We start from the raw sequence: 19,146 nt of genomic DNA, 5'->3' as shown, positions 1-19,146 counted from the left end.
GTGGCGCGCCAGGGAAATAGGAAACGTTGTGGACGAGGCAGCGCAAGTGAAGTAGCAGAGGTCGCTGCCGTCAGTCGGATAATTCTCCAGGCCGTGGGATTCCCGCGAGGTATGAGCAAGGGCCAGCCGGCCAGCATGGGGAGGTTGTAGGATCCTAGTGCCGAGGAGGATAGGGCCAGCATGGGAAGGGATTTGGAGTGCCAGCGGCGGTGGCCGCGCGTGACAGTCTGTAGTCATGGAAGTGGGGGAGGGCGGCGCAGGCGGATGACGAGCGAGAAAGGCTGGGGGCGGAGTAGTTTTGTTGGCCGAATCGTTATGTTCACTTACCGGTGGCAATTGCTTGTAATTTTGTTTGAAAATATGGGCAATAAAAAACGGACCAACAAGAAGCCTTATTTTTTTTATTATTAGGTATAGACTAGGACAAAACCCGTGCGTTGCTAATAGTATACTAATCTATTATTTCTCTAGACATATAAAATAATTACTTGTACAAATCTGTTCAATGCATTGATCAATTTTGGCATGTGACATGTAATGCATAACATAACCAAATTGATCTGTTCCTATCTCTGCAGTTTCATAACCACAACATGTTGATTCATTTTTTCAGCTCATATGTTAAAGCAAAAAAACCGAGTTCAACCAAATTACCTTGATTTACAAGTCACATTTACATTATAGAAAGGCTGACTAATTTTGTGTTTCTGTTCAAAAGATATTATGTAAAGTATATCTCTACGACTACGAAAGATCATTTTATCCGAACAAGGAGAAAATGTAGAGCTCAGTGAAGATGATTCTCAAGGTCCTCACGTGATCGATAATATATTACCAGGGATACCTCATGAATCTACTAAACAGGTATATGCTACTGTGGATTTGCATTTGGATTCAGTGTCGTTGTATTGTTTTCTGAAAGTAATATTATTCATTATGTTTGTTCATTCAAAATTGCAGCAACCGCATCCAGAAAATTATAGCAAAGAGGCTTATATGCAAATTCATCTTAAGGATGTTGGCACATAACCACTAACGGTGCAAAAGAAATTTCACTTTGTTTATCAGACCATATATAAGTTTATATTTTTTATGTGTAGCTCATATGATGTTTTGTTGCAGAAAGCAAATAATGAAAATTGCCTAGACCATATAAAGATATTGAAACTGTCACAGATGCTTTGGGTCATGTTATCGCTTGGCCTAGATTCTATGTAAGTACATTTTTATATATACCAGCATTACCATCCCTTGTTAGTTGTAATGCTTGCTTAATTATTTATAAACTTTGCGTGTTGTAGATCAAAATGAATAAATCGAGCTCAAACCAGACAAATAATAACATGGTATGTTACATTCTTCCGATCTTTCTTTTTAAGGGAAGACTAAGGAAATCTGCAATGATTCGGTTCTAATAGCTGCATCCATGGAGACCGAAGCCTTTCAGTAATTTTGCAAAACATGTACTTTACATATATCAATTGTTTCAAATAGGAAAAGTTAGTAGTACATTTCTTGCTCCTCCGCTTGACATTTTACTGTGCCTCTTCCATTTATTCTTTGTGACAAACATGCATTTATTGCTACTGTTGTCCATCCCATGTACATGTGAGCAAAACCAACAGTAAAGTGGTCAGCTGTTTGATTACTCTGGTGTGGTTTGTAAGGTACTTCCTCGACATGAATACAACTGATGTTAACACGATTTAGCAAGCGGGGTTCAGAGTTGATAGCTCCAGTTAAGTTCATGAGTTGAGCATGGAATTGCTAACCTGGCAAAACGTGTATATACGATATCTTTAAATACATCTTATGATTATGAAGATATTTCCACTACACTTAAGTTAGGCAACATCACTTGCTAGAAATTTGATGCCGCTGGCAAAAAGATGCAGGTTGTAGTTGAGAATAGCATATCTTAGTCATGCAGAATTAGTCTTAGATCTATTTTTATTTAATAAACTAGGAAAAGTGCCCGTGCGTTGCGACAGGAAAAGATATACTTTGTTTTCTAGGTATAGATGGTTGCATCATGGTGACAATCACCAGACATGTGGAGGTTATAGATGGCCACTTGAAGCCACCTCCCCGTTGACCTTTAGATCGTCCTGGTTGTCACCGATGGTCGGCGATACCATAGCACGGTAGCTTCACGGTTGTAAAAAAGTACTTTCTTTTTATATTTATTTTTTCTATTTTCTATGCAAAAGACGACCTAAATGCAATCTATCCTCTTTTTACTCTAATCATCTTAGGTCCAAAATTAGGATCTCATCATTTAGTAAATATAAGTACAAAAATACTGGTTGAAGATACAAACCAAATCTGATCTGCATTTGTTTGACAATTTCTACATAAAAACGATTTTGACCTAATAAATTGGTTATAGCCAAATCTTCAACTGAACAATTTATGTGTCACTTGAGTTTCCTTAGCAACAGAATACTAAAATGATTGGAATAAGCAAAACAATTTATGTGTCACTTGAATTTACTTAGCAACAAAGTACTGAAATAACAGAACAAAAGGTAAAGCGATCTATATCTTGCACAAAAGATAAGGAAATCTCAAAGCTGTAGTAGTGTATAAAAGGATAATCCACACATGCTACTACAACTTTGAAATTCAGAATGACATACTACCTATATATAATCAGACGAAGCAATGGGCCAGTGGCTAATTATCTCGTGGTAGCTGAACAAAAACCTGTAATCCACTCAGTAGAAAGAAGCATGCCAAGCTGAATCATATGCAGTGTACGGGAGCAGCAAAAAAATAGGTTGATAATCGGTAGCCCATCGTTGAGGAGCTCCCTGTCTTGACTCCGGGCCTGGAGGCGGAACAGATCACTGGCCGGCAGCAAGCTTCTGTCCAGGCCGTCGGTGAGTAGATCCGAAGGTTAGGAGGCTGGGCTCCCCTTCTCTCCCCGTTCTAGACCGAGGCGCATCACACCAGCAACAAGGCAGCAGCATGGTCGTCGCTTCGTGCGATTCGGCAAGAAACCCGCGCCGGACGCCGGAGCACAGGGTGGAGACGTGCCTTTCCCTCTTGCACAGTGGAGCCGGGCGCTATACGGCCCATACCTTCAGAGAGATTAGAGGCTGCAGGAGTAGTCGATATGCCAGGGAGGAGGGCGCCGGGGATGGGAGAGAAGCAGCTCAGGGGACGGAGGGAAAGTGGTGCCGTTCCTAGCGGGAGAGGAGGAGGGCGGGAGGGCACCGTGGAACTTGAGCCGCCGCTCTGCTGGTGAGGACGCGAGGTGGAAGAGGTGGTCGTATCCAGCCCTCCGCCGCGGACCAGGTCCTTGCAGGCATCCCGAGCTCCGCTGTCAGCCGTGGGAGTGAGGCACTTTCCTCTGCCTATCCAAAATCCATTGCCGCATACTCCCTATGGGGGCCCGCTCCTGCCTTTCTCCGCCTGCTGGTCCGCCCCTTCGTGGGCTCCTCGCGCGAGAGGCCCGCTTCTCCGGCGGCGGCCGTTCCCGTGAGCGGCGCGCTCGACTCCCATGGGAAGAGGCGACTGGCCGCGTGCGTGGCCGCCCTGGCCTCGAGATCAGCCGAGCTGCGGAGCCCAGATACCTGACGCATGCTCTCGTTCGGTCGTTCCTCGTGCTGCTCGTCCTAAGCGCGCTGCGCAGCGCCGGCCCATACCTCGACGGTCAAGCCAGGAGCTCCTGCACGTGGGACCCTGCCTCTTGCCCATGGGCATGACGGGTCGAATCCCCGGAACGAGCGAGGATGACAGGCTGCGCCGAACCTAAACAAAGCGAATCTTTTTTTTATGACTTGTCGGTGTTTTTGCCAACCTCAGGGGTAACAAAAACGGACCAACAAGAAGCTTTATTTTCTTTATTATTAGATTAGATAGGTATAGATTGAACTTGTCGTCTGGCCCTGTACTAGCTGATTCTCATTTTGGCCATGACTTGCTTTTCAGGTTAAATCTGGAGCAAAGCACGGAGAGGCAAAGCATTATTTTCTGCCTAGATATATCTATGTAGCAATATTTACTATCATTTTTAGAGATAATTGTAATGTAGGATTTGTAAGATTTTTCATGTTCATGATATTTCCCAATGTATGTATGAATTATTAATTCAGATATTCTGTTCAGTTCAGAATTTATTTTTAGAATTAATGAATTTATTCCGGTTTGCTCGTGTTAGTTGGTTGTAATGGTCCTGCCTTGTACGTGAACCTAAATAAGGAGAGAGATGCCCTATGTAGAATTTCCGAGTAAAAAATAAAAAAATTCTCCAAAATACAATAAAATAATGTATGTATGTATATACATAATGTGTAGAAGATGAGGACCCTGTGTATACGTAATCACGTATAGTGTACAAATGAATAAGGCATCTCCAAAATATATTAAGACGCAAACTTGGCGTTTGTACTAAACCGTCTCTACGTGGGTAGACACATGCTTTCGAGCGTCACTATGAAAGCGCCTTTATGTACTTAGACACGCTTAGCAAGCGTCCTTATGTTACTTGAGACGGTGCATAAGGAGACGATCCTATGACGCTTTATGAAAGCGGCTATATAACCCTCTAGAGATGAAAAATAATGTCTCTAGCCTTCAAACTTTGCGTCTCCACATGTCTGTTGTGTTGTAGTGCGTCCTCGACTCTTGTACCTCCTCAACGATGATGTAGGCCATGACGGTTCTCCCATGTAGTAATGGATGGACAAAGTCCCGGTCGAAGAAGAACTTGGAGAAAAACAACTTGCGAATGGAAAGCTTGTGGATGCCAATTTGGTGATCGGTGAACAAGAGGCTCTCAATCAAATACGAAGCATCAAGTCGTTTCTCCAAGAGGCATTTGGCAAAAATGGGAACCAAAAGAGTGTCGATGTATCCAAAATTTGGTGGGGCAAAAGTTTGTGCATGTAAAAGTTTGGCTTGTAAAGTGTCAAAAATGTGATGTGTAGCATTGTCCCACACAAATGGAACAATCAAAAGGCAAGTATCGGCGGCAAAATTTTGGACAAAATTGTTATGTGCAATGGCAAAGAGATGGAAACTTCTAGCTTGGGAAAGTATGGTTGGCGTGAGCCAAGTATGGGTATCCTCAAGTGTCAAAGAATCCACGTCAAATGCCAAAGATGAAATGAGAAATCCAAAGAAGAGCAACTTTATGAGTGACATGTGGCACAAGATGCATAAGGTGTCTCTCACATGTATGACATGGTCCTTGAGATTCTCGGAGTGTATGATGATAACATCAAGACATACAACAACCATTGTGCCAACAAGATGTTTCACGATATGTTGCATAAGAGGCAAAAGAGGTGACGAGGAATTGGACCAAACCGAAAGCTCGACAAGACATGTCGGTAACACACGAGGGCGAAGGCTTTTGGGAACATACCCTTTGGTGTGAATCCCATGGGTTGGATCATGTATCTCTTCCTTGTTGGGGTAGCTCTCAATTGCGCTTTTCATGAGCTCATGCTCCGTAGCGGTGGAAATTGTCATTCGGGTACCTATACACACAAAAGAGAAAACAAAAAGCGTGTGTGCATGGTAGAGGAACACATCATCCATCATGATGTTCCATGTCATGTGCACATCACCATTAGTGTCAATCAAGATAGTATGAAATGCATGGCGATGGTGCATATGGCAAGAAGGTGCATTCATGACATGTGGTAACTCATGATCATCAACAAGTGAGAAGGCTATGGGGGCCATCTCGTGGACAATGAAATAAGCATTCTTGCATACCAAGCATAAGAAAGAGCAATTGTTCACAATCTTGGATGCAAGGATCATGGAATGGTGTAAACATTTTGGGCAAAGCATGAGGAAGCTAATGTTATCATTGTTGTCGACAACCCTATGTAAAGAGCAAGTGTTCATCAAGGGTGGCACAACACAAGTATTATCATAATCACTATCATTGCAAGCAAGCGGGGAAAAAGTGAAACTCTCATAGCATGGCATGGCCATGGTATCACACGCAATCAATTCCACATGATCAACAATGTTATCAAGCAAAGCATCACATGGGAAAGTGAAAGTAGCATGTGACGTAGCAAATGTATCATCAAGATCATGCATGCACTCATAAGTCATCATATCCACTAGTGGGATCATGGCATCATCAACACCTATATTGTTACCTTTGTAGGCCGACTCATTTGAGGTAGGTGTTGTGGAGGTAGGAGGATCCATGTGGTCGACATGTCCATCTTGGAGCAAGCATGGTGAGATATCATCATCTTCATGCACCATGTACATCGTCTCCATGAGCGGGAACTCGTCCTCCGTGGAACCTAGTGCAACATAAGAAGACACAAACGAGGGAGATGGTAATGTGTTAGCAAATGCGATGTCCTCCATGGACCTATCATCTACCGTTTGTGGCCCGATCTCGCGAATTGACCCGGAATCGAAAGGGGGAAAAGAGGGGAAACGAAGAACACGATGAACACGACGAACGCGAAGAACACGAGGACACACGCATGCACACCAACCCGATACAACCGATGCTTACCCTCGTGGCTCGATGGACCACGCCGAATAGAATCACCCACGGAAGAGACCGCGGTAGAATTCCGAGGTGAGAGACCGGTGTTGGAGACGGAGATCGGTGAGGGAGAGAGAGTGCACCACACTAGAATCTCACTCACAAATCCAATCAACAACAAGGGTGGCCTTGATTACAGAGGGATGATACCCTAGGGAGACAAAGCTCAAAATCTATTCTAAGCCAAATCTTGTCTAACCCTAATTTGGGGAGGGGAAAGAGATACATATATGAGCAGATTCGTCCAAGGGTAGTTTGGGGAAAGAGCTAAATAAGTTACAGCCGCACAATGACGATCAACGGTTCAGATTGGAACTCATTTGGGTGCGATCGGTACCACGGGCGGAGGTACCGGTCGAGGTACCGGAAAATGCACCAAAGTGTCCAGGGTACTTGGACGCGCGAGCGGTACCTCGGCCGGAGGCTCCACCCGAGGTACCGGGGAATCGTAGTAGACATTACTGGGGAGCCGGTACCCCTGGCCGGTACCTTGGCCGGAGCCTCCAGGCGGAGGTACCGGTCTCCCCTTCTTTCCCGCGGCCAAGAGGTGCCGCCCAGCATATGGTTGGAGGTGGCGCTTAGAGCTGGCCGGTAGTACCGGGCCTGGCCCCTCCCGCGTGGTGGCCTTCTCCTGGGCGTGGTACCGACCAAGTGAGGCCTGGAGGCTCCGGCCCCCTCCTGGGTGGAGGCTCCGGCCTCCTCCTCTCCTTCTTTCTTCTCCTCTTCTCTTGTACTTTCTTCCTCCTACTTCTTCCTTCCTTCTTCTTCTCTTCTTCTCCTTTCCTTCTTCTTCCTTCAACATGATGAACTTCCCCATTGTGAACTCTTGTCGATGCTTGTACCTAACCACATGTAATACATTGGCATGAAGTAGTATACCATCCAAGGTATTGACGAGGTCGAGTATCGAGAGGAAGGAGTTCACCTTGTCATGTATCGCGTAGGTTCGGGTTGTCGGTCCACTTGGGGGATTCCGTGGCCATGGTGTAGCGTCGACGATAGGCGGGGCTGCACTTGACGGTCTTGAGGTGGAGGTGTCCGAAAGCCACCCTGCATCACATTCCCTCTTATACAAGTTCACAGGTGATCCCACTATATTCTTTATCTGGTCCATCCTAAGCTCCAGCATTAACTATCCTCTATGTGTTGCTCATTACAAGTTTATATCCCGAAACATCTTGATTTGCATCCCCTTCACTATAAGTTCAGGAGTATTATTTAGTTCACGGCCAAAATGAAGTAATTCCACTTGGCACATGTTGGTTCACATTCCCTCCTATTTAGCTTTTGCCATCGTAACTTCTATTTTTGGTTTACATTCCCTGCTCTGTAGATGTAGCCATCATAACTTCATCTTGCTCAGTCTTTGTTACAAAATTTATAGCCTGCTACTATGTTGTTCATGCCAATCTTGTACTCCCTGAACATGTTGGTTTGCATGGGACTCGACAGTAGTAAGTCTGCTGTTTCATTCTAACATGCTCTGTTATATTGGCTATTGGTATGCGGCATGCACTCTTTGTTTGCTTATTGTGCGCATTACAATGATCTTGTTATAACGACGAAATGATTAGTTCCAAATTCTTTGGCAAACAATATTGTAGTGTCTTTGCCTTTCCATTGTTGTTGTCTTAACTTGTAATGTCTTTGTTTCAGATATAGGTGCTGCATGGACAACTTAAAAGATTGCCGGATCGCTTCATTGTATTGCTAGGTTTAATTACCATTCAATTTCTCTGGGTTCTGTAATATTTTTTCAAAGCCTTGCAGCTGATGTAATATTTAGTTAGTTTTTATAGTTCTTTCGCGCATTTTTTCTTTGGTGCTTGTGGTAAGTGAGGCTATCCGACAGAAATCATGTGCTGCGTAAATATTCTCAGTATCTAAATCACAAATTCCCATCACTTAAACGGCCCAATTAAGCGAAATCACATATGTGCCAGCCCGCAAAATCCTAAAGCGCCTATTATGCCGGCATATAAACCCTAAACTAAACGTGCTGGCCCACTTACTTATTGGGCCAGCCCACTTGCTTTAAGGTGGACCCCACCCACTACTAGGCCGACCCAGTAAGAGAAAAGTGGGCCCCACAAGCTTATTGGGCCGGCCCGCTAACTCGTCGGGACAGCCCACCTGATTTACCGTGGACCCCACACACTAAATGGGCCAGCCCTTTAACAGGATAGTGGGACCCACCAGCCTTTTTGGCCCGACCTATCATCTTGTTGGGCCGGCCCACTTGCTATATGGTGGACCCCACATACTAAATGGGCCGACCCATTAACAGGAAAGTGGGACCCACCTGTGTTTTTGGCCCGGCGCACTATATTGTTGGGCCGGCCCACTTGCTATACGGTGGACCCCACATACTAAATGGGCCGGCCCTTTAACAGGAAAGTGGGACCCACCTATGTTTTTGGCCCGGCCCACTTGCTATATGGTGGACCCCACATACTAAATGGGCCGGCCTTTTAAAAGGAAAGTGGGACCCACCTGTGTTTTTGGCCCGGCCCACTGGCTTGTTGGGCCAGCCCATTTGATCTATTGTGGACCACACGTACTAAATGGGCCGGCCCGATAGCAGGAAAGTGGGACCCACATGCTAATTGGGCCAGCCCAATAACTTCTTGGGCTGGCCCACTTGTTTTAAGGTGGACCCTACTTTGTAAATGGGTCGGCCCGATAACAGGAAAGTGGGTCCCACATGTCTTGTGGGCCGGCCCTTTTGCCTGTTGACTGGTCAAACGAGTGCATTCAGCCTGGCCCACATGCTTAGTGGGCCGGCCCATTAAAGTTTTGACCAGTCAACCTGAGAGGTTAGGCCCAGCCCACGTAACTAATGGACCAGCCCAGCTATATAGTTGACCGGTCAAACTAAGTCAGCTGGCCTGGCCCGCAAACTTAATGGGCCGGCCCGCTTAAGACGTGGCAGGCCTCGTGTGGGCCTACCATCTACCACGGGGTTTAGCCGGTTAACGCCGTTAATCGCGCTAACGGCGTCTGCCACGTGTCAGTTTGCATGACGTCAGCAGTCAACGGGCTCCCGGAAACACTTCTGCAACGGTCCGATTTTCCGTGGCGGAAGGGCGCCCAAGCGCGACGGACCGAAAAAAGCGTGGTAGGACTTTGCCTGACGCAGTTTCGACAACAGAACCCATATCGTCGGGTTAGGCCCATAGGCGACGAAAAATACCCTTTAGCGGACGATTTTGGGACGTTGTCTATCAGAACTTTTCTTGTAGTGTTTAGAGCCACTATCTCTCCAAGTGGTGGAAACAATGATGCTATCCGTGGAGCTCTTGTGGACCTTATACATCTATCCTATCAGTGTGCCCAAGATGGTGACGAGGAAAGGGACTTCACTCTTGATGTCATGGATTTCATCTTTCATGAGATTCATGATGCTATGGTCTCACGGACCACTATGCCCTATGCTCCATATATTCAGCTCCTCATCAACAATATTGCTGCTCTCACTGTTGATCTTAGTCGCTTTCCTACTGAGAGCCACACTGTCAAGAAAGCCTACAAGAAGAAGTCTGTCCCCAATGTTGCACCTGCTTCTGGTTCTTTCATGGGAGATGCCTGCTCTAGTGGCTATGCACCCGGTCGCCCTGTTGCTACTCCAGTGATTCAGAGAAATGTGAAGAAGCTTACTTGGTTCCAGCGCAATGTTTTGTGCATGAACATTGAGATACACAAGGAGAACTTTGAGGCTAGCCGTCAGTTCTGAGATTCAGCACACATAGGCCGTCATCCTTCACAAGCTCAGTGGTGAGCAAGGACCTCCGCCTCAACCGCCGGTTCACCCAGCTTATAGTGGGTGGCACTCTTCCCAGGTTCCGTGGGCTGATCTTGAGCAGAGCATTCTGAGGGCTAGCATTGCTCGCGATTCTCCTCCTGCCGCTGACAGTGATGAAGATCATGTCTTCGAGACGGACTCCGAGTGATCTCCATGGGGCATGTAGCATCGCGCTTTTACCCTTTTTGGCGTCTCGATGCCAAAGGGGGAGAAGTGTTCTATTAGGCCTTCTCCACGGGATTTGCTAGGGTCGGGCACAAGCATATGCGTTTACCATTCTTTTATCGCTTGTGTCCTATTTTATGTCATTCATTTGAACTATTTGGCTTGGTTTGTTTCGTTCAAACCTATGTGATATGTGTGGTTTGTGAGACATTATGTTGGGTTTTTGGAATTATATATGTTGAGACCAAGGTTTATGTTATGGTGTGGTATTTACATATATCTGGTATTATATATCTCCATATGGGTATGATCTCCCTCACCTTGTCTCATCTATATATTTGCGTATGTCTAATGTTTGAGCTCATGTTGGATATCTCTTGTGTTGAGGCACCTCGCTCCTATATGTTGTGCATTTGTATTCAAACGCAAATTACTTGTATGCACACATGTAGGGGGAGTTCCTCTATGGTTTGCCAACATGAGTGTTCTCTATAATGCTTTTCTTGCAAATCCGTATATTGTCATCAAACACCAAAAAGGGAGAGATTGAAAGAACATCTCTCACAATTATGTTTTGAAGTGTTTGATGTCAATATATGGGATACACTAATGTTTGATGAAGTGGTGCAGAGATTACATTTATACATGTTTGTGAGTATCTTGTGTGGAAATACAAGACAAAAGGAAACTGTCAAAGTTTCACCAGGTCGGATAATCCGGGCCGGATATTTGCAAAATATCCGGCCCCCAAAAAATATGGCTAAGGACTCGAGGCGATCCGGCTCAGTCCTACCCTGGCATGAGGCCGGATATTTGGCCAGACATTTGACCGGAAATTCCACAGGGCCGGACATTTGGGGGGGAGGGGCGGATTATCCGACCCCAACTTAGGCCGGATTATCTGGCCCTCGAAAGCTTCCAACGGCTGGATTTTGAGAGGGGGTATTTATACCCCCTTATTCTTCCTTCCAAGCTGCTTAATCATTGCTGAAATTCTGCCAAGCCTCACCACCATTAGAGCCACCTCAAAGAACACAAGATTTGCAAGATCTCCTCCTCCACCCATCCAAAGCTCTTGATCTTTGGAGATTCGAAAGAGAAGAGCCCGATCTACATCCTCACTGAAGCGTTCTTCATTTCCCCCTCATATGCTTGAGGGCCCTTTTGCTAGTGTTCCTCTTTGGATCCCTAGTTGTTGTTGATGTATGCTTGTTGATTTGTTGTGTTGTTACAGATTTGGGAGCCTCCAATTTGGTTGTCGATGTGTGCCCCAAGAACTTTGTAAAGGCCCGATTTCCGCCTTGAGGAAATCCCTTAGTGGAAGTGGGCTAGGCCTTCGTGGCGTTTCTCACCGGAGACCTGAGTGAAGCCTTCGTGGCGTTGGTTTGGCTTTCGTAGCAATCACACTACTCCAAACGTAGATGTACCTTCTTGCAAAGGAAGGGAACTACGGGAATCAACTCCGTGTCTCCGCGTGCTCCACTCTTGGTTACCTCTATCCTTTATCCCTCTCTATATATTGCGTAGCTATCTTGCTTAGTTGTTAACCTTGTCATATAGGTAAATTCACATAGTTGCATATCTAGAGAATTTACCTTTGTGTCAAGCCTAAATTGAAAAAGAACTAAAAATTGGTTAGCACCTATTCACCCCCCTCTAGGTGTGGCATACGATCCTTTCATCCGGCCACCTCCGGCGACGAGATCGGTCGCGTTCGCTCCGCCTCTCGACGGTGCACCAGATGGTCCGCGTCGATTTGCGTTTGGTGGCCTCCTCCGTTTTCCCCTAACCCTACTGCACCTAGGGTTGCGCGGTGCTCGCGGCGGTTCCTCGTTCGCTGGCGCCCCTGGACACTGTGGTGACACCGTGCGCCTCGTCGGGGTGTTGCTGGAGCGCTTGCGCTCGGCGAACGTGAAAGGACACGGATGTCGCCTAGAGGGGGGGGGGTGAATAGGCGATTTAAAACTTTTACGAGATGGGCTTAACAAATGCGGAATAAAACTAGCGTTTACTTTGTCAAGCCCAAAGCATATATACTATGGTTCACCTATGTGCACCAACAACTTATGCTAAGCAATGCAAGCAACTTATGTGATAGCAAGATATATATATAACTTCAAGCACGATGGCTATCACAAGGTAAAGTGCATAAGTAAAGAGCTCGGGTATAGAGATAACCGAGGCACGCGGGAGACGAATATTTATCCCGGAGTTCACACTCTTGCGAGTGCTAATCTCCGGTGGAGAGGTGCGGTTGCTTAGTGCTCCCGAACGCCACAAGAGGCTCACCTTGAGGTGTGGTTGCTCGATGCACACCAACGCCACAAAGGCCTCACCCCAAGATGCGGTACTCACACCACACACCGAACGCCACGAAGGCGCCTCACCTTATTCTCCGGTGACCCTCGCCACAAAGGCCTAGGTCACGGTTCCACTAAGGGATTTCCTTCGAGGCGGAAACCGGGCCTTACACAAAGATTGGGGCACACATCCACAACTTAATTGGAGGCTCCCAACAAATCGCCACAAAGGCCTAGAATCCGTCTAGGGTTCCAAGAACCCAAGAGTAACAACCTTCTTGCTTTCGCCACCACGAATCACCGTGGAGAACTCAAACCTATGCACCAAATGCAATGGCAAGAACACCACAAAGATGCCCAAATCCTCCACTCTCAAATTCCAACAAAGCTACTAAAGCTATTGGGGGAATAAGAGAGGAAGAACAATATAAGAAGAGGAGCACAAAATTTCTCTCCAAGATCAAGATCTAGAGATTCCCTCACAAAGAGGGGAATTTGATTGGTGCAAATATAGATCTAGACCACCTCTCTATTTTCCTCAAATTTGAGCAAGAATCATGGAGGGATTGGGGGAGAGGAGGAGCTCTCAAGATGCAACAATGGTGGAGAGCCAAAGGTTGAAGAAGAAGTGCCAAGAGAGAGAGAGAGAGAGAGAGAGAGAGAGAGAGAGAGAGAGAGAGAGAGAAAAGAAGGCTTAAATAAGGGGCACATTTTTCTGCCCGTTGGGTGCCTCGACTTGGGGCCGGTAGTACCGGCCAGCTAGGGGCGGTACTACCGCCCCTAGCTGTGCGTGAGAGGGAGAGCGAGGCAAAGGAGCAGCGGGCCAGGAGGGGGAGGCCGGAGCCTCCGGCCGAGGTACCGGCCGGGGTACCGACGAGCGCCCCAAACTCCCTGGAAACAATCTGTGAGGCTTGGCCTATTTTCCGGTACCGCGGGCGGTACCTCGGGCGGTACTACCAGCCGTGCACGAGCGGTACTACCGGTCGTGCTCGGGCGGTACTACCGCTCAGCCCAAACTCCTCTCTTTGGGCAAACTTAGAAAATCAATAACTATAGTTTGGAAACTCCGATTGACATGAAACCAATTTTGTTGGAAAGAGGACAAAAAGAGCTACCCCAAAAAAGAGTGAAAATATGGAAACTAGGTGGGGATGATTTTCTATTATTTTTAGAGTGAAACCTCTCAATACGAGAAACCGAGAAAAACTCCAATATCGAAAACGCAACAAGTGATTCATGCGGAATCCGTTTTCGATGAACTCGAGCTTGTCATGATAATAACCACAAGCTCTAAATCACCTCACGGATAAGATCCAAATAACAACCAAGAAAGATTATGATGAACCAAACTCGAAAATGCAACAAGTGATCTATGCAAAATCCGTTTTCGATGAACTAGAGCTTGTCATGAGAATAAGCACAAGCTCTAAAACATCACATGGATAAGATCCAAATAACATCCAAGAAAGAAGTTGCAAGGATGCAAAGGTTTGAGCTCTCTCCGAACGATACGATCGAGTTACTCATTCGAGAGCCCTCTTGATAGTACGGCAACTAAACTATAAACCGGTCTCCAACTACACCATGAGACCGGTGAGAAAGAAACCCTATCAAGAGCAAACCTTAACCTTGCGCATTCCACTTGAGCTCGATGATGACGATCTTGACCTCAACAAGATCGAACGCCTTTCTTGATTGTGCTTGCTTGACGAAGTATTGTGGATTGCTCCCCCATAATCCACCATGGGAGAGCTTCTTCTTTGGCGCATCTTCACATATCCATGATCACCATATGGATGGCAAGACTCAAGCAAAGGATCTCTTCGAGATGGCTCATCTCGAACTTGCACTTCATTATGTTGATGTCTTGAAGTAACTTGAGGGCTCACTTCATCTTCATCTTCAAGACATACTTGACACTTGATATCCTTCATCAATTTCTTCTTATTGCAACCTTGAATCAAACAAATGGTTCAAGCATTGCCTATGGACAACACCTACAAATATAACTCAATGCAAACATTAGTCCATAGGGATTGTCATTAATTACCAAAACCACACATGGGGGCTCCATGCACTTTCAATCTCCCCCATTTTGGTAATTGATGACAATCTCTTTGAGAGGGTTTATATAAGGAATTGAAGTAACAAATAAGTTGAATATATAGAGCAAACTCCCCCATAATATATGCATGTGTGAATGATCTTGACTTTCATTGCATATATTGGCATTCAAAGCCTAGTGGAGTTTCTTCTAAATATTCAACTATGCAAAGCAACAAGATGCAATGCAATAAAGGCACATGCTTAAGCACAAAACAAAGACATAACCAAATTCCCATAAACCCTCCAAACTTCTCCCCCATTGGCACCAATTGCCGAAATGGGTGAAAAAAATTAGAAGGTCAATATAGTGAGAGTTCCTCCATAGCGTGTGCATTTCTCATAATTTGAGTGGAATCAAATGCACATATCCAATGACGAATATTCGGAAGGAATCACACTATAGATAGGATCAAAGATCGCAAAAAGATAACGAAGTCAAGAAGCTTCAACAAATGAAGCAAGCAACCAAATGAACCACAAAGAAGATACCAAAAGAAAGATAGATATTATGATAAGATCAACAAGATTGCTCTAAATAATATGAGGAAGCTCCCCAAGTTTTGTGCACAAAACTAGACAATTTGCATTGGAGTATAAAGTGCACAAACATGGAATCATCACTCCCATAATATCATTCAAAAACAAAAAAATACCAAGTGAATCAAACTCTAATGATCACCACAAAATAGTGCCTTAAATAAAATGAGAAAGCTCCCCAAGGTACATGCATAAATTAAAGTGTTGCATTTGAATACAATATGCATAACATGGAATCCTCACTCCCTCATTACCATTTAAAACAAAAACATTTGCAATAGATCATAGATAGAAAATTAAGCTTAACACTTGCAATAAACAAATGGTTGAGCAACAAGTAACATGCACCATAATAATAGGCTCAACCAAGAGAATATGTGAAAGGCATGCCAAATCATATTATAAGACTATTATATGGATGAGCAAAAAACATCATCATAGTCTTCAATGAATTATATTACTTAGCATGACCAATCAACACGCAATAAATAAATAAGATATCAAAAGGAGATGTATCATCTCTTATGTGTATAAGTTTCTCTAAGTGGGCAATATCACAAAGATATTTATTCACAAAGAAACATGCACACACAAAATAGATACGCAAGAAAAATAGTATGATATCCAAGACGAAGTCATGCAATATACCAATAAGAATTTTTGCTTAATAGCATGGCCAAAGGCTCAATTTTATCTTATTGTACATTCATGAACTTCAACCACAAACAACTAAAATACATCACAAATATCAACAAGGGATAGAAGATAGTTGGGATGCATTTGAGAAAGGCAGCAAGTATCACAAACGAGGATACCAAAAGAAGTAACTAAATTTGCACTTTCATCTATATTGCACATGTGAGAGCCTTGAGTAACTGATATGCAATAAAATTGCTAGATAGGCATAGTTGGGATGGATGAATCATGAGCATGATTTAATATACTTCCCAACAAATGCACTCATCTCAAATTACTCACATTCACAATAAAGAGGTTTCATTAAGACTTTTGCAAGAAGCACACTATTTGCAAATCAAGAGATTCATGCCAAGATGCAACCATAAGGTTGGATACAAGAAAAGTATGCATGAGAAGATACTTGTTACCAAGATAGCATTGGTGTGGATGTAGTAGATATGTGTTCGTTGACCATCCTAGCTTGCCTCAAGTTACCATTGAGTCACCACTTCTTTCCAAGAGTGAGACAAGCATTCAATGCATATCCATTGTACCTAACACAAAGGTAAGTACAAAATGGTCCCCAAACTAATTGGGTCCGAAGTAGTTAGACACACTACAACATATAAGACAAAACTCCACAATTCTATGTGCATATAGATATGAAATTGAATTTCATGCACATCTTAGCCAAATTAGGATTTGATGGAGTTTACCCTATATATTGGATCAATGAAAGTGACACATGCCATAAGATATACATATATTAAATATGCATGCACAATACCTTCAAGGACCAAAGGAAGATACAATTTGGACAAAACGCCAAATAAATCAAGAGACAATGGTTGCCCAAATTATATCAAAGAATCAAATCAACACACGATTGACTCCTAAGACTTATCTCATTATAAGGAGCTAATTAAGCCTAAGCACAAAGGAATGAGATAACCAACTCCCAAGAGAGCAAGGTTCCAACAAATAAACCAAACCCTCGACACTTTTTATGATGGAACAAAATACCAAAAAGAAAATTTATGTCTCCCAAAACCAAATTTTGATAATGCTCAAGAGATATCAAGCATTCTAACAAATATAGGAGAGCTCCCCCAAGATTAGTGCATTATCTAGGATTTTGCATATGAATACAGAATGCACAAAACTAGGATCATCACGCTACCTATATCTACAAAAATGCTAAGAAAGTTTGAATAGACAAATTAGATTAATAAGATGGAAGGAAGACACATGGGAGTCAAAGCACAACAAATTCATGGCAATAAATAAGGCAATTTAAACACAAGAGCCAATGTAGATATGATCAATAAATATCTACCTCATAATTGATTACCAATTGTCCTAGGACAAGAGGTATTAGGAAATATTTCCCGGTGGTAGTTTGTAAGTAAACATAAGATCATATTTACAACGATCAAAGCATATGGTAAAAGATAAGAGTTAACCATCATGCAAAGATAGTTTCTTGATAGCTTCATTTAGTCATACCAACATGCAAGGCAATTAATAGTATTCATACCAACATGCAAAGCAATTAATAGTATGACTTGAAGCACATGGTTTTCCAAAAATGTATTGAGGGACACATTGTAAAAAACCATGCCAAGAAAAACTTTCACAAATAAGATCCACAAAGATATTAGCAATGAAGCCATTTAAGAAAATTGGAACTTGTTTGAGCAAACATGCCACATAGGAGAGGGATAAATTACGGTATCAGTTCTATGTGACACAACCTCAAATGTTCACATTTTCTAGGCTTGTAATATGCACAAAGGTTATTACTCCCCCATAATGTGATAAGGAATTTATTTTCACCAGAGGCAAATAAGATCCAACTAGAGATATTAATGGACATTAGAATTTGAATTTCTCATGAAGATGACATACCACATAGCGACTAGATAATCTCGCAATATCAATTCTAAGTGATATTCCTCATGTACACACATTGTTTAGGATCGTGAAATTCCCAAAGGAATATCACTCCCCCAAAATGGGATAGTCCATTAATCGCTCATAAGAGCCATATAAGATACAACAAGATGCAAAGTGGATCCAACACAAACACAAATACATGGTGTGCAACCCAACATGCATAGACTTGATTTCTCAAGCAAAACAATTGGGAAGCACAACATATACAAACACATGTTAGGAACAAAACTAACACATGCAAAGGGACGAGTAACTTTCAATATAAATGATTTGAGAACACTTTAACCGCAAGGAGGAACATTGGATATATGATAGTAGCAAGATAATCAAAAGACTTGGCTTGATATAATATAAATGATGAAGATCCCTTAATTCTTCATGACGTAGCCAAGTCTCCAATGCCCTCCAACAAGCACCTATTGATCAAGTTTTGGATTGTTGGTCCCCAACAATAGTGCAAAAGGAGGAGTTGTGGCCCTTCTCACGGCATATGTAGCAAGTTCTTTTCTTCTCCTTCTTCTCACTAGATTTCTCCACAATGGGAGCATTGGCTTGATTCTTCTTGGGAAGTGGCATTTCTTATCCTTGAGGTTGAATATGAGTTTGAGCTTGAGGCCGCTTCCCTTTTTGCTTCTTCTTCAAAGGGCAAGATATAACATGATGCCCTTCAATTTTGCACTTGAAGCAAACAATCTTGGCCGGGTCTTTGACTTGTAATTGGCCCTTCTTAATATTGTTGTTCTTGGACTTGTTCTTGTTGTTGGAGTTGAATCCAAGTCCACTCTTGTCATTGGGGGATTGTTGCACACTTAACATCTTGTCAAGTTTGCATTTCCCTTCATGACCCTTTACCAAGTCGTTCTTCAAAGAAGAGACTTGGGCCTTGAGATCTTTGATTTCCTCTACATGGTTAGTAACAACACAAGTACTAGAGGAAGTAGAGCATTCATTGTTAGAGCAACAAGGCAAGGAAGATAATTCATCACAAGATTTAGCAATATTATGAGTGGATGAATTACTAGGACCAGCACATGGCAATATAACATTTTTAGTAGTAGTGCTAGTAC

Source organism: Lolium perenne, chromosome 6 (genome assembly GCF_019359855.2).
Source record: "Lolium perenne isolate Kyuss_39 chromosome 6, Kyuss_2.0, whole genome shotgun sequence".
NCBI lineage: Eukaryota > Viridiplantae > Streptophyta > Magnoliopsida > Poales > Poaceae > Lolium > Lolium perenne.
This window is presented reverse-complemented; position numbering follows the sequence as displayed.